A 19467-nucleotide genomic window follows, 5' to 3' on the forward strand; every position below is an offset into this window, starting at 1 on the left:
TTGCTAGTTGAAATGCAAACTCGGGCTGATCCACCGGAGGATAACATAAGAAAATGGTTATAAATGTTGGAAACACAGAGGTAATTAAGGCAGTTGGTCTGACATCTGGTACTTCATTAAGTGAATTCAGCCCTACCAATGTGACAGAGGTACTCCTGGACTCTATCAAGAAGAGAACTGACTGTAATGCATTGGCCTACAAGGCAATTGATGACACAATACTAATTCTTAAGATGATTGCACCAAAATTTAATATAGATCATGTAAAGGATTCTTTAGGTCAATTGGACACATTGTCCAAATTCATTACCGACAATGTAATAACAATTGATAAGGTAAATGAGGACACATTCAAAGAGAAAATTAAGAAGGAAAAGGAAAAATTCTTTGAGGAGAGAATAAAGAAGTGCACATAACACATAAATACACTTTTACCGGCACTTAATACTACAATTTTGGAATATAAGGAGTTATACAGAGAAACTTGCAAGCCAAATCTATTGACAAAGGACATAGAAAAGGAAATAAGCATAGTACAAAAAGAAATAAACGACATAGCCGATAACATAATTGGTTCGTCCAAACCTATATCAGTTATTGAGCAAAAAATATCAGGTTTTGAGGAAAAGTTGGAGAAATTTGAGAAAGAGAAGTCAAGGATTAAGGCAAATGCCAGAGAGCTTAAATACAAACTTGGTCCCAAGCTGGACAATCTTATCTCTCTGAGAAATGAGATATCTAAGGCATTAATTCAAGGACAAAGATCACCGAAAGAGCATATGCATCATCTCACTGACATGATCCAACAGACTTAGGCAACCTTAAACGACGGCAACAGATTCATGCAGAATTTAAGTTTGGTTTTGGCAGACATATTGCAAATTGTAACCAATCGGTTACAAACTTTGAGGTGAAATTTTTGCACTCGTTTGACAATTTTTGACAACCTTTGTCATTGATGTCAAAGGGGGAGTAGTGGACAGAGAAAAATGTTTAATCAGAGGAGATCATCTACTCAGGGGGAGCACATATTTTTGGTAACTTTTTGGACTTCACTTTTTGGAACAGTTTTTGGATTTTTCTCATGAGTGTTGCCATCAATGCCAAAGGGGGAGATTGTTGGCATTCTACACTCTTATGAGAATGATGGTGTTGTCATTGATGGAAACCTACTGGAAACCATCTGGAAACCTTCTGGAACTCATCTAGTAAAGCCACAGGTAGGCGCATAGACATCTACATACACCAACAGACACTTCACCAGCAGCGGCAACAATGCATATCGGCACCCTAGCCGACGGGGAATAAACTTTTGTTTATTGTATTTAATTGTAATTATCTTTTGTAAAGACGACAAGGCATATTGTAAAAGACTCAGATATATGTATGAGATCTTATAGGTCATTTGTGTGTAAGGTATGGAGAAAGAGTAGAAAAATATGTATAAGGTGATATAAGTGACAGCGAAGGTTTTGGTTAATAGAATGAGCTTAAACCGGTACTAAACCTAGCATAGTTGATGTTGATTTGAAGCAGTACATTGTATTGGATTTCATAATCCACTTTTGTAGTCAGTGTAACTCTTATTGAGCAGTGAGCTCTAGGCAGTTGGCCTTCCTGCATGTGGAGGCCCCTCATTGTAAGTAATATTTATTCATGGGCCAATGAGTGAATATTGTGGGTCACAAATCCCACCGAGGTTTTTCCCACATCGGGTTTCCTCGTTAAACATCTTGTATTATGGTGTATGTTTTATGTTGTCTTTACTGTTCCTGTTTACTGCATTAATTCTTATTTACTGGTACACTGTTTTGGAATGCAAAGTTCTTAATAAGGTTAAATATTTTGTTAACCGATTAGATACTGATTCACCCCCCCCCCCCCCTCTCAGTATTTTTGGGACTATCATTAATCCTAACAGCAGACTTACTAGTTAGTGGGGAGACTTAATCACATAATACCAGCATATATGAGGAAAACCCAAGATGGGAAAAACCTCGGTGAGCAATGCTACTGGAATCTACTGTTCCAATCTAGTCTCACAATGAAATCTATTACAAAGTTTAGGGAACCAACCCAAGGAGCTACAACCCCTTATTTAGGGCACCAACCCCTAACTAATTAATGGGCTACAACCCAAAGGAGGTACAACCCCTGCACCAAGCTACAACTCTGTGATCATAATGATAACATCAAATACAAAAGTAGTTATGTTGTTACAAGTGAATCTTATAACCATTTTATATACCTTACTCTGTCATTGATACACCTTCTCTGCTATACCGGTACACCTCTCTCTTTGTTGTTGCTTTACTAGTTTACACTCTACCAGTTCTCTCTACATCTTCTTTTTCTCTCAACTGATTTACTACTCTCCACCATCGGTCTTGATAACTCAGTCAAATATCTATCATCTGATTCCTGCCGATCCTCAGCTTCCCTTCTATGTAATCTGCTATGGCTCTTCTATGCTTGTTTAGTCACCACCGGTTTCCTCCTCTGTTAGACTTAATGGCCGATTACCGGTTGCCTCGCTCTTACTGGTTGAACTCTTAAACCTAATTCTCTCTTCCACTATGACTCTCGATGAGCACTTGACTGATTTTCTCTCTTTTGTAGCAGCAACACACTCTCTCCTCTAGCACTCAAACACTTCGCAGTAGCTATATCCTCTCCCAACCAGCAGCAGAACATAACAATATCTTTGGTTTGCATATTTATCATTTAGTCTTCCCGCCAAAACCATATTCAAACTCGGTGCCTTATGATTTTCTGCACAAACCATGAGACACACAGAATCCAATCAGATCTAACTGGATCTCGACTCAGTAATGGCCAGCCTGCACATTTTCGCCATCTTGACGCCTTTCTTTTTCAACAACCTACAACCAACCTATCGGCACACTTTTTGTCCAATCACCATTAATGACATGATGGATTGCTTCAATAACTTCGATCTACATCTAGACAATCTGCATCGATCAGTGCACACCATGGATATGGTTAGATTCATCCTGCCTCGAGCCGCAACCCCTCTGCAAACATCCCTCAAGCTTCGCAGTCACCATTAATGTTGGATCAATTGCCAACAACCTCATCGTCACTCTACATCGACCTGTACAAGTTCACCACCTTGACTCCATGTGGCATCCATGTCGATATCCACCTTGGCACACTACTCTATCAGTTCAGTCTTAGTCATCGACAACTCACATAACAGGTACACACATACCGATTCTCTGACCCTACCAACACAAATCACCTTGTCAGTTATCCTTTCTGCCATCACCTTTTCTATATTGTCGGTGTAACCCTTATGTCTGCACTTCACTGCTCTGCGGGTGAAACACCTCTGTGAATATGTTCACTTGTCGACACCATAGCCACTCTAACAACTCTCCTTATCCTTCAATTTGCTACACTCCTCTTCATCAGGTGGGAACCTTATCTTCCTTGTCTCTTCTCTGATGCTTCACCGGTTGACATAACATGTCAACTATCACCAATGTAGATTCTGGTAGATGTGTATGCTGATGGACAACATACTTTCCTTCTTGCCAGTGAGACACATTGATGACACCAAGTCATCACAATTTAACTATTATGCATCAACCATCATCGACATCCCGATAACACCATGTATATTCCTACAGACTCACTAGTGTCCTTCATCAAATCGGTTCTCCTCTCAACTTCTGCTTGTACATCTGGTCTCTACATTCAATCACCTGCTTATCTCAGAGAATCATTCTGTCGATACAAGTGTGACTTTACAGAGAAGAGGATTCATCTTCAATCATGACATGTGTCCTAGTGGTTTTCCATATGTAATCCTGCACATAGAGGCATCATACTCTGTCAACCTATCACCTAGCCTATGATAGCTTCTTCATCCGATGGGAGTCTTGTTAGTTAACCTTACACTAGAAATCTGGTGGCCTGTACATACTTCACCTCTGGTGTTGATGTGATCCAAATAGCATTACACCTCTTCATCACAATCAATACCCATAATGTGGTCACTTCATTTCGATTGTATGCAACACCATATCAACAACCCTTTTATTGAGTGGTCACTTTACTGCACCTCTAGCATACCGGTACATGTCGGTTCTTCCTTCTGCATGAAGATGGTCATCTGTTTGTCGCCAATAACATCACATCATTTCTTCTACCATGTCATTCCATATTCCATTTCAGTTGACATCAAACTCTAATGCCAACAACCTCTTGTTCACTAGTTGACATCAATGCCAATGATACCGGTAACATCCTATACGGGTTGACATCAATGACAACACAACGCAAACATGGTTAGATTTTAGCTAGAGCTTGATTTGGATTTTGGCTAGAGCTTGATTTAGATTTTGGCTTGGCTTTGTGGGGATCTCTTCTCCAACTACATTCCATCACTTTTGGTTGCAGGTTGTAGCTTTGAGCCTTTGTATTATTTTTATTTTGATGGCTTCCCTGTATGCTTCGTGTTTGCACATTGTTTGCGAAAAATGGGGAAAATGATTATAGTAAACTATAGATTATGTATTTTAATTTATTCATTTTGATTTGTGTTTGCAAATGCCATTCACGACAATGGTTGCCTATGTGTGTGTTTTACCTGCGAATGTTTCACTCAAGTTTAGTTAAATCTTTTTATTTTTAAGTATTCCTCTTGCTTGGGCAACCGTGTCAATGCCTATTTTGTACATTTCTTTCAAATGTTGGATTTATTTTCTTATCCGTAAAGTCTTCTGTGTTGCAACCTGTATTTTATGTTTGTGTTGTATTTGTTGTTCTTAGGTACGAATCTACAACTCTCTTTAACGTTCCTCAAAAATTATCAACTGGGTTTTTGTTGGCAGTGGGCCAGCGTCCCTCGCGGGGATTCGCGACATGGTTTAACATCCTCTTGTGGATTCTGTAAGTCTAGTGGTTGTATCAGGCATTGAGAGGTCGATCTTTTGGTGCAACGACAACCCTAGCTTGTAACAAGTGGTATCACAGCATGGTCATAGGCTCGAATCATGCAGGCCGCGGCAAGTGACGTGTTACTACTTACTAAGTTGCCATTAGTTTTATATCCAAAGTCATTTTATATACTCTAGTCGGTTATTACTACCGAAATATTCAGTCGGTAAGCACAGAGCAGTCGGTTATAGAAGAAAGTAGTCTCAGAGCTTAGTATACACCGAGCAGTGTACCGAGTAATGTTCTATGACTACCGAGCAGCAAAAATAATACACCGAGTTGATATACACCGAGTGAAACGTGTTACCAGATTTATTGAACCTAGACACATATGGAAACGTGTTACAAGATCGAGGAACATAGAATCGTTATCTCATTGGAAATTGCACTTATAGATTTTGTATGATTTTGAGGTCATCTATCCAATGAAATATTTTGTATGGTTATTCATTCGATAAATCATGTTTGTAAGATCGAAGCATGAACCTAATCACCGACATAAGAGATCTATTTATACAGCATGAATTAAGGATCAGACATGAGTGTATGAAGCAAGACATGTGTAATAGATAAGGAAGCACTGAGTATTGTGACTGTAAGAGACACGGAGATCACCGAGAAGGATTTCAGAGAACAGTCAAGGAACAGAGTAAACAGAAGGGTTTACCGAGTTAATTTATGGATTACCGAGGTATGCTATAAGCAAGGTAATATCATTTTGAGCACATAGAATCTGCTATAACATTCCAGATGTAAAGTTGCAGATATTTTGTAAGAATTTGATTGTAATATTTTGAGTTGTAAGAGAAACCTTTAACAGGGTAAAAGACTCTAACAAAGTCTATAAATTGTAAAGCCTTTAACCAGGTGCAACATTTAGAATAAGTGTTGTAAAATCCTTTAGCAAGGTAGATCTAATGATCTTGATACTCCTAACAGGGTAAACTATAAGAAATAGCTAAACATGTAGCTCTAACCGAGCAACCTTTATTATTGCAGTAGTGAAGTTGTGGGTGCCATCCCCACCGCAGTTTTTCTCTCTAACCAACAATTTCTGCGTAACCAAAATATATGTGTTATGGAGTGAATCATGTATGATTGTCATTTATTTGTTTTAGTATTATATTATGTTACAACTATTTTTGGTTTATACTTAATAGTAAACTTATTCTTGAAGAAAATTTTTGAAGTACTGATTCACCCCTCCCCTCTCAGTACATTAGCTTTCCATATTGGGCCTAACAATTGGTATCAGAGCTTGAATCTTGGAAAAGGGTTTAACTGCTTAAAGAAAAAGATCTTATCAATGGAAGGCTATAAACAATCTCGGAGAATTGTGTATCTGCAAGAAGAGTTGGATCATGCCAATCAAGTGATTGCAGACATGCAAAGACAAATGCAAAAATCATTGAAAGTCAGAAGAAGGTTGTCTGATGATTTGCAGGACTCTCAAGAGCTGGTGGAATAAATTGAGACATCATCTGAGAACGGTATGTCTGAAGAGACTGAAGAAATGATTGGAGTATTGAAAGAAAAGAACAAAGCACTGACTGATCAGCTAAAAGCAATGAAAAGAGAACATGAACATTTCAGCACATAGATGACTGAAAATCTTGATGCATTGAGGACAGCCGAGGATAAAGTAAGAGATTTAGAAAGAGAGAAACAACAAGTTGAAGCTCTAGTATCTGAAAAGAATGATGAAAACACAAGGTTGACTGGGATTCAACAAAATCTGTCAGATCAATTGGGTTATGCACATCATGAAGTAAATCTGAAAGATGATGAGAACCAAGCATTGAAACTTGAACTATCAAGATTGACCGATGAACTTGAAACAGAGAAGAAATTCAAAGAAACACGGAAGAATAGTTATGAAGCATCAAAGATGTTGGATGAGCAACTGAATACAAGAAGACCCAACAAAGTTGCAGGACTCGGCTACAAAGGAAAAGACTCTACCAAGAAGGGAATCCACACTAGCGAGAGAGGAGAATCATCAAAGCAAGCTGGAAACAAGAAGAACATCAAAGGAAAGAAGCCTATTTGCAACTACTGTGGAAATCAAGGTCATACTGCCAACATGTGCCAAATCAGAAAAGGTAAGCAACCGAATGTCACTAGGTCCAATGGTTATTGTTACAATTGCAATAAATACGGTCACACATTTAACCAATGTAGGACAAAGTCTATTAGCAATTATCAGAAGGCAAAATTCAAAGGGTTTTGTAAAAACTGCAATAGATATGGACGTAGTACCGAGAAGTGTTGGTTTAAGCAAAAGAACTATATGTGATCTGCACACCGAGCAAATACTAGAGGCTACCGAACTCACACAGATCCTAACCGACAGTATTCTGCAGTACCATGAGATTACAATACAAGGATATGGTGTGAATGTTGTGGAAGATATGGACACATAAGTGCCAACTGCTTTATAAGGTTTGGAATGAACAATCGAAGATCATGGAGAAATCCTGGTATGGCATGTTTTCATTGTCACAAAGTTGGACACTTGGCTAGAGATTGCAAAGATCAACCTAGAAGAGACACTGAAGAAATAAAAGGCAACTTATAGATGATTTGGAGAAAGAAGGAAAATGCATCAAATGAAGAAAGCACCTTACCTACCGAGTTAGGTGCACCTATTCCAAATTAATCGGTAAAGGTACGAAGGGACTGCATTCTTTCAAACGTTAAATCTTAACAGTTCCTATTTTATCATGTACTTAATTCAAAAATCTGCATAGCTAAAGATGCATTAGAAAATTAGAAATTTTATCAAGTCTTTTGGAAGCCTATCTAGTCGGTAAATATAGGAAGTCTGGCTACTCGATAAAAGCATAAAAAGGAAGTGGTACCGAGTGCATTTAATGTTTTTTACCTAACCTACACGGAGCCCGATAAGGTATATTGTGTACTTAAAGCTTTTGCGCGGTCATTTTACACTTACCAAGTTTTCAAGAGAGCAGAGCAAAGCGATTGAAAGGCGATCAAACCTCCTACGAAGCAAAATTCAAGGTATTTACATCAATCACAACGCATTGTCAAGCTAGTTTACCGATCATATCAGTTGTGAATATTTGCTAAGTAGAAAATGTCTGCCATTTGAAAGTCTTCAAACCCTAAGAATATTTTGTTAGTGTTTATCCGAAATTTGCAATGGCACCTAAGATCCAGAAGCCCGTTGTTAAGAATGTTGAAAAGCCCTCACTGAAATACTCTCTAACTCCCAAAGTAGCATCTGAACCGGATGATAAAACTGCATTTTCACTCATTCCGGATAGGATTTTACTAGTTGAGGATGTCAGATTCTTCACCAAATGTCATGTTGAGGAACTAGGTCATGTTGAAATCAAGGACACATATGATGAATTGTGTACCGATGGGAAATTGGATAGCAAGTATGAACACATTAAAATCAAGGGATTGACCGAAGCCCTAACCTATCCCCGTGTCTTCAAAACCCAATGGGTCAAGTTTGTTCTGAGCAGAGTTCATGATGATTTCATGTGGTTAGAAGAGCAACCATTCAAAATCACCAAGGAAATCATTCATTTGATCACCGGTTACCCTATTTTTGATCATGCCCGAGCTCAGAAAATGATATCACAGAAGGAATTGATCACTTTAACCGGAGTTGAATCTGATTGTAGAGGACTGAAACTGAACAATGTGATAGATGTAGAGCTGAAGTTTGCCATTAGAGTAATAGTTTATTGTTTCTTCCAATCGGCAAGGGAAAGCAGTGTACCCTGTGCAACAGTCGATTTAGCATATAAAACTCTGAAGAAAGGAATGAAAATTGATCTTTGTGAAGTATTGTTGAAAAACCTGTTTGAGAATCTAAACACCATAAGGAAGTCGAAGAAGAACAACTTGGCTAATACACTGAAGTTTGGATCAATTTTGGTATGCATGTTTTTCTATTTTGAGAAATTCTTTCCATCAGTCGGTAATGTAGTTTGGGAGCTACACTGACCAGTCACCCGTCAAATCAATGACTTCATCAAATGACTAGATGATAACTTTAATGATATTATGTATGATTATTTCAACAAGTTTCAAGAAAAGATGCATAACAGGTATAGAATTCCACCCCAGCTAGTGGAGAAATACAAGGTTGATATATGCTTTGAAGTGGACACCGACTACTGCTATGTTAATGATGTGGAACCGAGGACTCAATCTTTGCCACCTATGGGTTATGAGATTGATTTTGACATCACACAACAGCAGATAGATGCTTTTCTTACATTACCAAGGCATGCTACCGAGCTGAGATACGAAACATATGAAGAAGTTAAAGAGAAAGTTAAGATGAGCATTGTAGTACCAAAGGCTACAAGGAAAGCAACAAAAATGATCAAGGCATTATCGGAGAAATTTGGAGAAGGTTCTTCCTCCACACTTGTCAAAGGCACTCTAGTCATCACCGAGGAGGAATCTGAAGCCCAAGAGGCAGCTATTACATTGAGCACCGAGTTGCCTAAAGGGAAAATTTTGAAAAGAAAGAAACAGGATACATCAAAGGTATCACCGACTCCTTTAGTAAAGCGCCCAAACACAAGATCATCTGCAGTGTCAACGAGTATGAAACCAAAGAATGTTGCCGCACCAAAGGTAACAAAAACCTATAAGAAATCTACTCGGAGACTCATCTTGACTAAAGAGTCCAATGACACCGAATCTGAAGAAGCAGGTAAATTTCAGATTGTCAAGAGCAAAAAGGTAGATGTACGTAGTGTTGATAATTTTTGTGCAAATCTGAAGCAATATGGTGGATTTGGATCATTCAGATATGTTAAGTATGAATCTAGATCTGATGATGAAAAGAGGCAAATACAAGAAGCTGTCATCTGCACACTTCTGAAATTCCGATCGGTCCCATTGGAAGTAACTAACTCTCTTCCAAAAGAATTGTATTTGCATATTGATAACAGGTGGAAATATGCAATGGACTCGGAAAAACAGATAAGAGAAAGAAGTCTGGTACATCTCTTTCCAGACATGTCGGTAGATGAGATAAAGGATCATCTGAAAAACTACCACACAAACTTCCTAGTCAAGCAAAGAGCCTTAAAATTGACGAATGGCCTTTATATTGAAGTAGAGCAGGAGACAAAAGAAAAGTGGCAGGAAATCTTTCGAATCAAGAGTACTACCGAGCAAGGTGAAGTTGAAATAGTTGATGTCACCGATCAAGATCCTGATATCACCGAGCAAGACCCTACTGACACTATACAAATTGATGAGGATATCATGGACACCGAGGCACAAGAACAGGAAATGATAGAAAGGAATGCATATGCCAAACTAGTATCCAGTGAGTCAGTTTTGGAACAAGTTCAGCCCTATCCTCCAGTCACTCAGCCTGTTTCAACCGAGGCCCCTCAAGATACTGAACAAGGAATAGAAGATCACAAGTCTACAGAAGGAGAAGCTACTTCTCAGGCCACCAGGGAACAGACTTCTCAAGCTCCTTCTAACACTAAAAATGTTACAACTAAGACCCCGAGCAAAGATTCACCGAAGGCTACATCAGAGGTTCAAGAAATTGACAAGAGTGTTGCCTCCATCGAGCAACCTGTCGAGGGTCAACAAGCCTCCCAAGCCATTGTATTAGTTCAACCGGTGAAATCCAAAGAAAAGAAAATGAAAAAGCATAGTTTCAACTTAGATTTGTCGAAACCAATAGTGTTGCCCAATGTAGACATATCCAAATTAAAAGGGCAAGCACTCATTGAATTCGGTGAACTATGCAAAACCAAAGCAGAACAAGAGAAGCAAATGGCTATACAAAAGAAAAACAAAGTACTTCAGAAGGTGAAAGCACTATTAACAGATATGCTACCTAAAGCTACAGTGACAAAAGATGCAGCCATCCATATTCAACTGGATGAACTCCTAACCAAATTAGAAGCATCAAGAGTTGACACATTTGAATATTTGAGCAAATTGAAGGACAAAGAGCTCACTACTAAAATGATTGAAGAGGTACAAAAAGCAATTGCTATTGGTAAAGTAAAACTTGTCAAATTTATTGCTGAGTTCTCCCCTCAACTCAAGCACATTCTTTATTTATTTCAGAAACTCTGTACATTCTCTTTATTCATTAAAGATATCAAAAATAAAACAGAAGTGATTGAGAAAGAGATCACCGATCTCTCCAATAAGTTGACCACTGAGCCAAATTCTATTCAGAATTTCTATACTAAGTTACAAACGCTCATGGCTCAACAATTGGAACTCAGGAATGAAGAGCACAAAATAAGGATGGACATTATGACTCTTCAAACCTTATTCATTCCACACTTGTCCTTCGTTCAAGAGCAGATCAATAAGGCTACCTCCCTATCCACTCAGCTAGAGGGAAGCACTTTAGACGGACTAATTTCACTGTTAGCTGACATTACAGCTTAGAATTCACTCATGGATAGTGTCAAGGATGCCCTCTCTGCCGCTCTCATCGATGCAAGGACAAAGTATAAATCCATTTTTGACCAGTTGCCTCCACCGAATGGTAACTAAGTTTTGATGTTTGTCAAAAAGGGGGAGTATAGTATCAAAGGGGGAGTGTAGCATACAGGGGGAGTATACCGAGCAGAGTATCCATATGCACAGTTGAATTTAACAGGGGAGCAGTGAACCGAGTAGAACAGCAGTGATAACCGAGCCGTGAATACAGCAAATGCAAAATCAAAGTTATGTACAGTATATTGATAAGGGGAGTATATCTAAATATACTATTTCATTAACAAATGTATATACTGTCAATTTAGTCAAATTTTGTAAGTATATAGATTTTTTGAGTTATGACTTTGAAAGTAGTTTTGTCAAACATCTCAACTAATGTCAAAAGGGGAGATTGTTACTACTTACTAAGTTGCCATTAGTTTTATATCCATAGTCATTCTATATACTCTAGTCGGTTATTATTACCGAAATATTCAGTCGGTAAGCACAGAGCAGTCGGTTATAGAAGAAAGTAGTCTTAGAGCTTAGTATACACCGAGCAGTCTACCGAGTAATGTTCTATGACTACTGAGCAGCAAAAATAATACACCGAGTTGATATACACCAAGTGAAATGTGTTACCAGATTCATTGAACCTAGACACATATGGAAACGTGTTACAAGATCGAGGAACATAGAATCGTTATCTCATTGGAAATTGCACTTATAGATTTTGTATTATTTTGAGGTCATCTATCCAATGAAATATTTTGTATGGTTATTCATTCGATAAATCATGTTTGTAAGATCGAAGCATGAACCTGATCACCGACATAAGAGATCTATTTATACAACATGAATTAAGGATCAGACATGAGTGTATGAAGTAAGACATGTGTAATAGATAAGGAAGCACTGAGTATTGTGACTGTAAGAGACACAGAGGTCATCGAGAAGGATTTCAGAGAACAGTCAAGGAACAGAGTAAACAGAAGGGTTTACCGAGTTAATTTATGGATTACCGAGGTATGCTATAAGCAAGGTAATATCATTTTGAGCACATAGAATCTGCTATAACATTCCAGATGTAAAGTTGCAGATATTTTGTAAGAATTTGATTGTAATATTTTGAGTTGTAAGAAAAACCTTTAACAGGGTAAAAGACTCTAACAAGTCTATAAATTGTAAAGCCTTTAACCAGGTGCAGCATTTAGAATAAGTGTTGTAAAATCCTTTAGCAAGGTAGATCTAACGATCTTGATACTCCTAACAGGGTAAGCTATCAGAAATAGCTAAACATGTAGCTCTAACCGAGCAACCTTTATTATTGCAGTAGTGAAGTTGTGGGTGCCATCCCCACCGTAGTTTTTCTCTCTAACCAAGAGCTTCTGCGTAACCAAAATATATGTGTTATGGAGTGAATCATATATGATTGTCATTTATTTTTTTAGCATTATATTATGTTACAGTTGTTTTTGGTTTATACTTAACAGTAAAGTTATTCTTGAAGAAAAGTTTTGAAGTACTGATTCACCCCTCCCCTCTCAGTACATTAGCTTTCCATATTGGGCCTAACATGACGCTGGGAGGGGGATTGTTGGCAATGGACCAGCGTCCCTCGCGGGGATTCACGACATGGTTTAACAGCCTCTTGTGGATTCTATAAGTCTAATGGTTGTATCGGGCATTGACAGGTCAATATTTTGGTGCAATGGCAACCCTAGCTTGTAACAGTTTTCACTAAATTTATTGGGTTTCTTTGTCTTGAAGTCGTCTAAATTTTGTATAAAAATCATGAAATTTGCGATCTAATTTTGTAAGTTATGACTAAAACGCTACGACTGTGTATTTGGAGTTTTCCAGTATTTTACTTATTTTAATTTGTTTCTCTCAATCATTTGTTTGTTACCAGAGGTTTTCCGGATGTTTATTGATGATTTTCCAGATTGTACAATTGATAGATTTGATGAATCTTTTATGGTTTTGCTTCTATTTGAAGACGGTAAGCTAATCTCCCTTAGTCTCTCATAGGTTGAGATGGCTCCACATGTCTATCAAGCTAGTGCCTTATGTTATTATGGTATGAGGATGGCATGTGATGACACTCCACTCCTACATGTGTTCCCCTTTGATGATGTAAGATTATGCCTTATTGGATGCATTTATGTCTTGATGAGTTATACGCCCTTGGGAGTTTATTCTTGTTGTATTGTGTGAGCTCTTACATGAGAGTCCTTGTGTGGTTAGTTTCTTTGGTTATAGGTGTCAGCTTAGGTTTAGAGTGTGTGTTGGGACCTTGTGTCATCTCCTAGAATGGGGGGCAGTTCCTTTGGTTCCACATGATCAGGTGGTTGGTGCTTTTTAGCCATTGGGATGTTCGTGGATGTGGATTCTCCTTCTTGATGGAATATGGATGTACCTTGTAGCAGATTTATGTAATGAATATGATGAAATGCATGTATGTAGTATCTTGTATATGGTGTATGGAATCATGTAAAAGGAAGAGCTATGTTCTTGAAGTTTTGTTATGTAAATATATTCGTTAAGTAGTTCATGAATGGTAGTTACGATATTTCATGATTTATAAATGTGGCAATGAGATGTATGGACATGTTCTTGTTAAATGAAGGGAATGATTTCACATACCCAATTTTGGCAATGGAGTTACAATTGAAATAGATGTGATTTATAATATGATCTTCTTGTATTGGTTGGAAAAGAATTTTATGGTTATTCTTTAGATTGTGATTTAATATGTGAACGAACCCTAAGAAATGGAATAATCTAAAATGTCAGTATTGAGGATGTTAGATAATATGGATAAGGTTTAGATAATGATGTCTCTATGTGTACACTTTGGAAATTAGGAAAGGTATGCAGAGAATGAAAAAGGATTAAGGAAGGAAAATATTAGGATTCATGTGTTATGCATTGTGGTTATTGTCAAATGAAATGATCATGTTAGGAAAGTGGTTGTATGTGTAGTTGGATTAGAAAAGGAAACTGTTTCTATTGGATTCATGGATTTGCTTTTGGTGATATGTGAAAACTATGATGTTATGAAGGAATTAGAAATGTGAATAGATCATGTTGCTAATAGGTAAATCATGAAAGAGGAGACATATATGTCCATGTGATAATTTTAATGTAAATGGATTAAAAGGTATTGAGGCTTTAGAATGAAGATAATAGGAAATGGATTGATTCGCATAGTAATGGAATGTATATCATGCTAGATAGATAGTAAATGACTTGTATATGATGTATACCATGTACTTATATTGAAAGTAATGGATTTATATAGTTATATGTTTGTAAGTTAGAAAATGAACTTTATGATTGAAGGAATAGTGTGATGTTGTGCTTGCTCATGATTAAGTAAAGAAATAAGGGAATTAGTTTATCATGTGGATTGAAGAATGAATTATAGTTTATACATTATGAGTAGATATTCATAATAGATGGAGTGAGATCATGTTAGTATTAGATGTGATTGAAGTGTGTTTAAATGGATTAGTAAGGATGGATAATACCCATGCAATAGGATTGCATTATCATGGAAAAGGGTAAGATCATGTAGATAGGAAATGATGGGCTAAAACACATTTAGATTTTGTGCATAAAATGAATGTAGGAATATGGGGTTGTCTTGCATTTTTAAGAAAGGAATGTAATATGTAGTAAAATGGTAGAATGGCATGCATATCATCGTGGATAGATAATTTGGTAGGTTGCATATCTCATGGTGAGGAAATGAATATGATGCATTAAATTAAGATGGAATGTGTTTATCATGTGAGTAGGATGTCATTATGGTGGTAAATTAAGTAATGGCGTTGAAGTACCCTAGGGAAAGATTAATGATGTTATATTATTTCCACTTCCGTAATTAATGTAATGATGTATGTTCATAATGGTTATTGGTTAATGAATGTAATTAGATGGAGATGTTATGCGACACATTGGTTGTTAATAGATGTTAATAAATTAAAAAAGTATCTCCAATATTGTGTTAGTAGTTTAATTTCACTAGGGTATTTCAGCGAGCATTACAATTCATCTTGAATTATATAATATGTCGCTATGGAGTTCCTATGACCACTATCACTGATAATGGACAACCATTTAAGAATCTAGATGTGAAGGAACTATGTGAGCGATTCCATATCCAACATAGGTTTTCTACACCATATTATCCACAAGGAAATGGTCAAGCTGAGGCATCAAACAAGACTATCTTGAAAATCTTGAAGAAAACAGTTAGTGAAGCTAGAAAAGACTGGCACATTCAGCTAAATCCTGCTCTTTGGGCATACAGAACCAGCATCCGCACACCAACGGGGGCAACTCCATATTTCTTATTCTATGGGTCAAAATCAATATTACCAATAGAAGTAGAGATACCTTCTCTACGATTTTCCTTGAAAGGTCTTATACTAGAAGAAGAAGAATGAGTCACTAGACTTCAAGAACTTGAGCTGATTCAGGAACATCGTCAAAATAAAATATATCATTTGAAGGCATATCAACAGAGAATGGCAAGAAGTTATAATCACAGAGTCAAGCCACGCATTTTTTAGATGGGAGATATAGATCTAAGGGAGAATCCAAGAAATCAGCAAGACCGAGAAAAGAAGGGTAAATTTGAACCAAATTGGTTAGGTCCTTTTGTCATAGTAGCAGCATATAGCTCGGGAGCATCCAAGTTATCTACTCCTGAAGGTGATTGGTTTGATGAACCTATAAATTCCATCCATCTCAGGAAATTCTATGCTTGAGATATAAAGTCATGGAAAAAATCAATAAAAAGCATATAAAGTCCTGAAGAAATCAGTAAAAATTAGAAAAACGGAAAATCCCTAAAAAGGCATAAAAGAGTGAAAACAGAAAAAAATCAAAATATGAAAAAAATGCAATAAATTTAGATAGTGAAAACCTGGTAAATAGGCGCTATCTAAAAAGTGATTCCCTCCATCTATGAGATCGCTTTGCGCACCTATCCACTTCATCATGTCACATCTATCACTTCCATCTATCCTAGCTCATCCATTTCATCTTTTGCATCCATTGCTCTGAACCATTAGCAGAAAATATGCAGCTTACAAACAGTTATCGATCTTTGACACACTTATCATAGTCACTATCTTAGATTTTATCAGAATCAACCATATCTGCATTTGTATCCCACCATGGTTTGGATCTTGATCAATTCGTACATCCATAATAAAGTTTTGTTTTCACTGGGGGAAAAATCCTAATTCCTTTTGCTAAGGTGATCTTTTGAATCTTTGAAAATCCAAAAACATTCGGAAAACTTAGAAAAAAACAAAATAGTTAAGGTTTTGAAATAGATACCAAGACAACAAACGAAGATCACGACATTTTATAACAACTGAATCGTGAAACTCAAAAAAAAAACAATCAACCAGCAAGTAATAAAGGATTATCAATGATCATTCATCAAGATGATTATATCAATTAATGACCATAAGAACATCTGAATGACATACAAGATTCAATGTTTATATCTTGATTTTATTGCTAATCATGTACTTTTATGCGACTCAAGGATATCCATGACTAGAGAAGCTATGATGGGGCATGATTATTTTCTTTGCTTGTTGTTTGTGGTTTATCTCTTATTAAGGTATGTACTTGTTTAAGGATATGATCGGCAAAAGATCAAGGAGGACATTCTGAGTCATGCATGAAAGGGTAATCCTTGTCTGTTATGCAAGATATACTCAGGTCAACTTGATTCATTATATCAAGTTGCTTGTATAAACTTGCTATATCAAAATCCATGTAAGAAATACTCAGGTCAGCTTGAATCATTATGTCAAGTCGCTTGTATTTCTTACAACATTTTAAAGCTCAATGATGAAATCAAGCATTGTTACAAGACAACATATGAAGAATGGACATATCATTTTAGATCATTTTTAGATTAGCTCATTAAATTATCTGCATTATAAGCACTCATTGTTAGTTGCATTATAAGCATATCATTTCATTCAGAGATGAACGGTCATAAATAACGATTGAGTATATTTGGAAAAACAAAACAAAATTGCATTTGATCATCGTAGGTGCATTCATCTTTAGAATCATTTCAATCACCATTCATTTCATTTAGTTGCATTTCAATCATTGCATTAGTTTGCATTTCATTGAGTGCATTTCATTGATCATGTGTATTATATCATTATTATTTTCATTAGGATCATTATCATTGTAATTCTTTCTATCCATTAAGATCATTTAGTTGCATCTTTGCACCTAGATTCATAATCATTATAAGCATTACATATAAGAAGAAAAGAAAAAAAAAGAATTAAAAAAAACATTTCATATCGATCATTTGTATTTCAAAATCATTAGAAACATTCCCATATAGATCATTGCGTTTGCATAATTTAAGTAAAGCATATCATTTAAGTTAGTAATCATTTTCATTTACATCCACGATCATCAAAATCAAAAAAATCAAAAGCATTTTTCATTGCATCATCATATAGATCATGATCATCATGAAAAGAAAAGAAAAGATCATCATAACATCATCCATGTAATCAATGCATATAGATCATCATCACATAGAGTAAAATGCATAAACCAAATATCATCATATAGAGTCTATGTCTGCATATAGATCATCATAAAATAATAAAAAGTTCAAGTATACAATGATGTCAGATCAAAAATACAAGTGCCTCATCAAAATAAATCAAGTCAAGGTTGTCCTATGCCACTACCACCTGACTATGTCTGCCTCTGTGGCTGTGGGCAAGAAGATCCTCCAAATGCCTATCCCACATGATCACCACCCCTCTGAGGAGGTCCCATGACTCCACCGCTACTAGTATCCATCCTCACAGTGGTATGATAGCTACCTACCCTCTAGCTCTCTGCAACTAAATCCTCATATAATCATCGTCAATGTTTTGTCTCCTTCCCGGCCCGAAATAGTGTTTTGACGATATCAACTAAGAGAGTGTCAGATCCAACCTGCTGAATATGATCAAGAAGACCCTGAGTATCTTGTTGTCTCTTAATCATCATGTCTCTCTATGTCATGAGTGTTTGTACCTATGCTCTAAGTTGATCTATATGTGCCTCTTCCTTAAACTCAATTTGATCACCTATGATCAACCAAATCTCCTTCGCATATGATATTACATTTCATGACCATGATACATATTCTATGTGATCTACAATGAGATCTTACATCAATTTATACTAACCCTAAGGCCTAAACCAATTAGGTCGACCACCTAAAAGATATTACAATAAGATCATTACATAAATCAATATTACAATGATATGTCATGTTGACTTAAGACCAAAACAATAATAACCAATCCATAAAACATCCTGAAACATCTCAATAACGTGTAGAGTGAACGTTAACATGATACCGGTCCTTAACCTAGATAGGTACCGAACCTATTATGGGTCCACCACGCTGAAGAAATGTCTTCAAGCAGTTGAAGCATGATCAAAGAACATCTTCAGCGTCCTAAAATCCATCTAGAAGCCACACCAACACCACTTATGCATCCTGTCAAGAATTATCAGTAAAAGTTATGTCGATTAAACCTTCAACCAATGTCGGTATGGGTTTACAAGAGTGTATGATAGCATCGGATCACCAAGTCAATACCAATTGACCAAAACATGCACCAGAAGCATGTAACACATAAAATCAAGCATACTCCATTGATCCAAACATGTCGGAAGTGTCCAACAGATAGTCTCTTCTGTCGGTAACTAAAACCTGTCTGTTGGTAACAGCTAGTGCTGGTAACCAACCATAACAGCTAGTGTTAACATCAATGAAAAAACATCAATGCAACACATAATCAATTCCTCCATAATGCCAACAATCTTCCCCTTTGGCATTGATGGCAACACTAGATGTGAAAAACATCTAAGTACCAAGAAATGCCAAACAAGTCTCCCCCTATGGAAGACAACCAATAATCTCCTAAATATCAATAACTCTCCCCCTATGAATAATATCTCTCTAAAGTTCTGAATTTATTT

The sequence above is a fragment of the Cryptomeria japonica genome, chromosome 8 (genome assembly GCF_030272615.1).
Source record: "Cryptomeria japonica chromosome 8, Sugi_1.0, whole genome shotgun sequence".
Taxonomy (NCBI): Eukaryota; Viridiplantae; Streptophyta; class Pinopsida; order Cupressales; family Cupressaceae; genus Cryptomeria; species Cryptomeria japonica.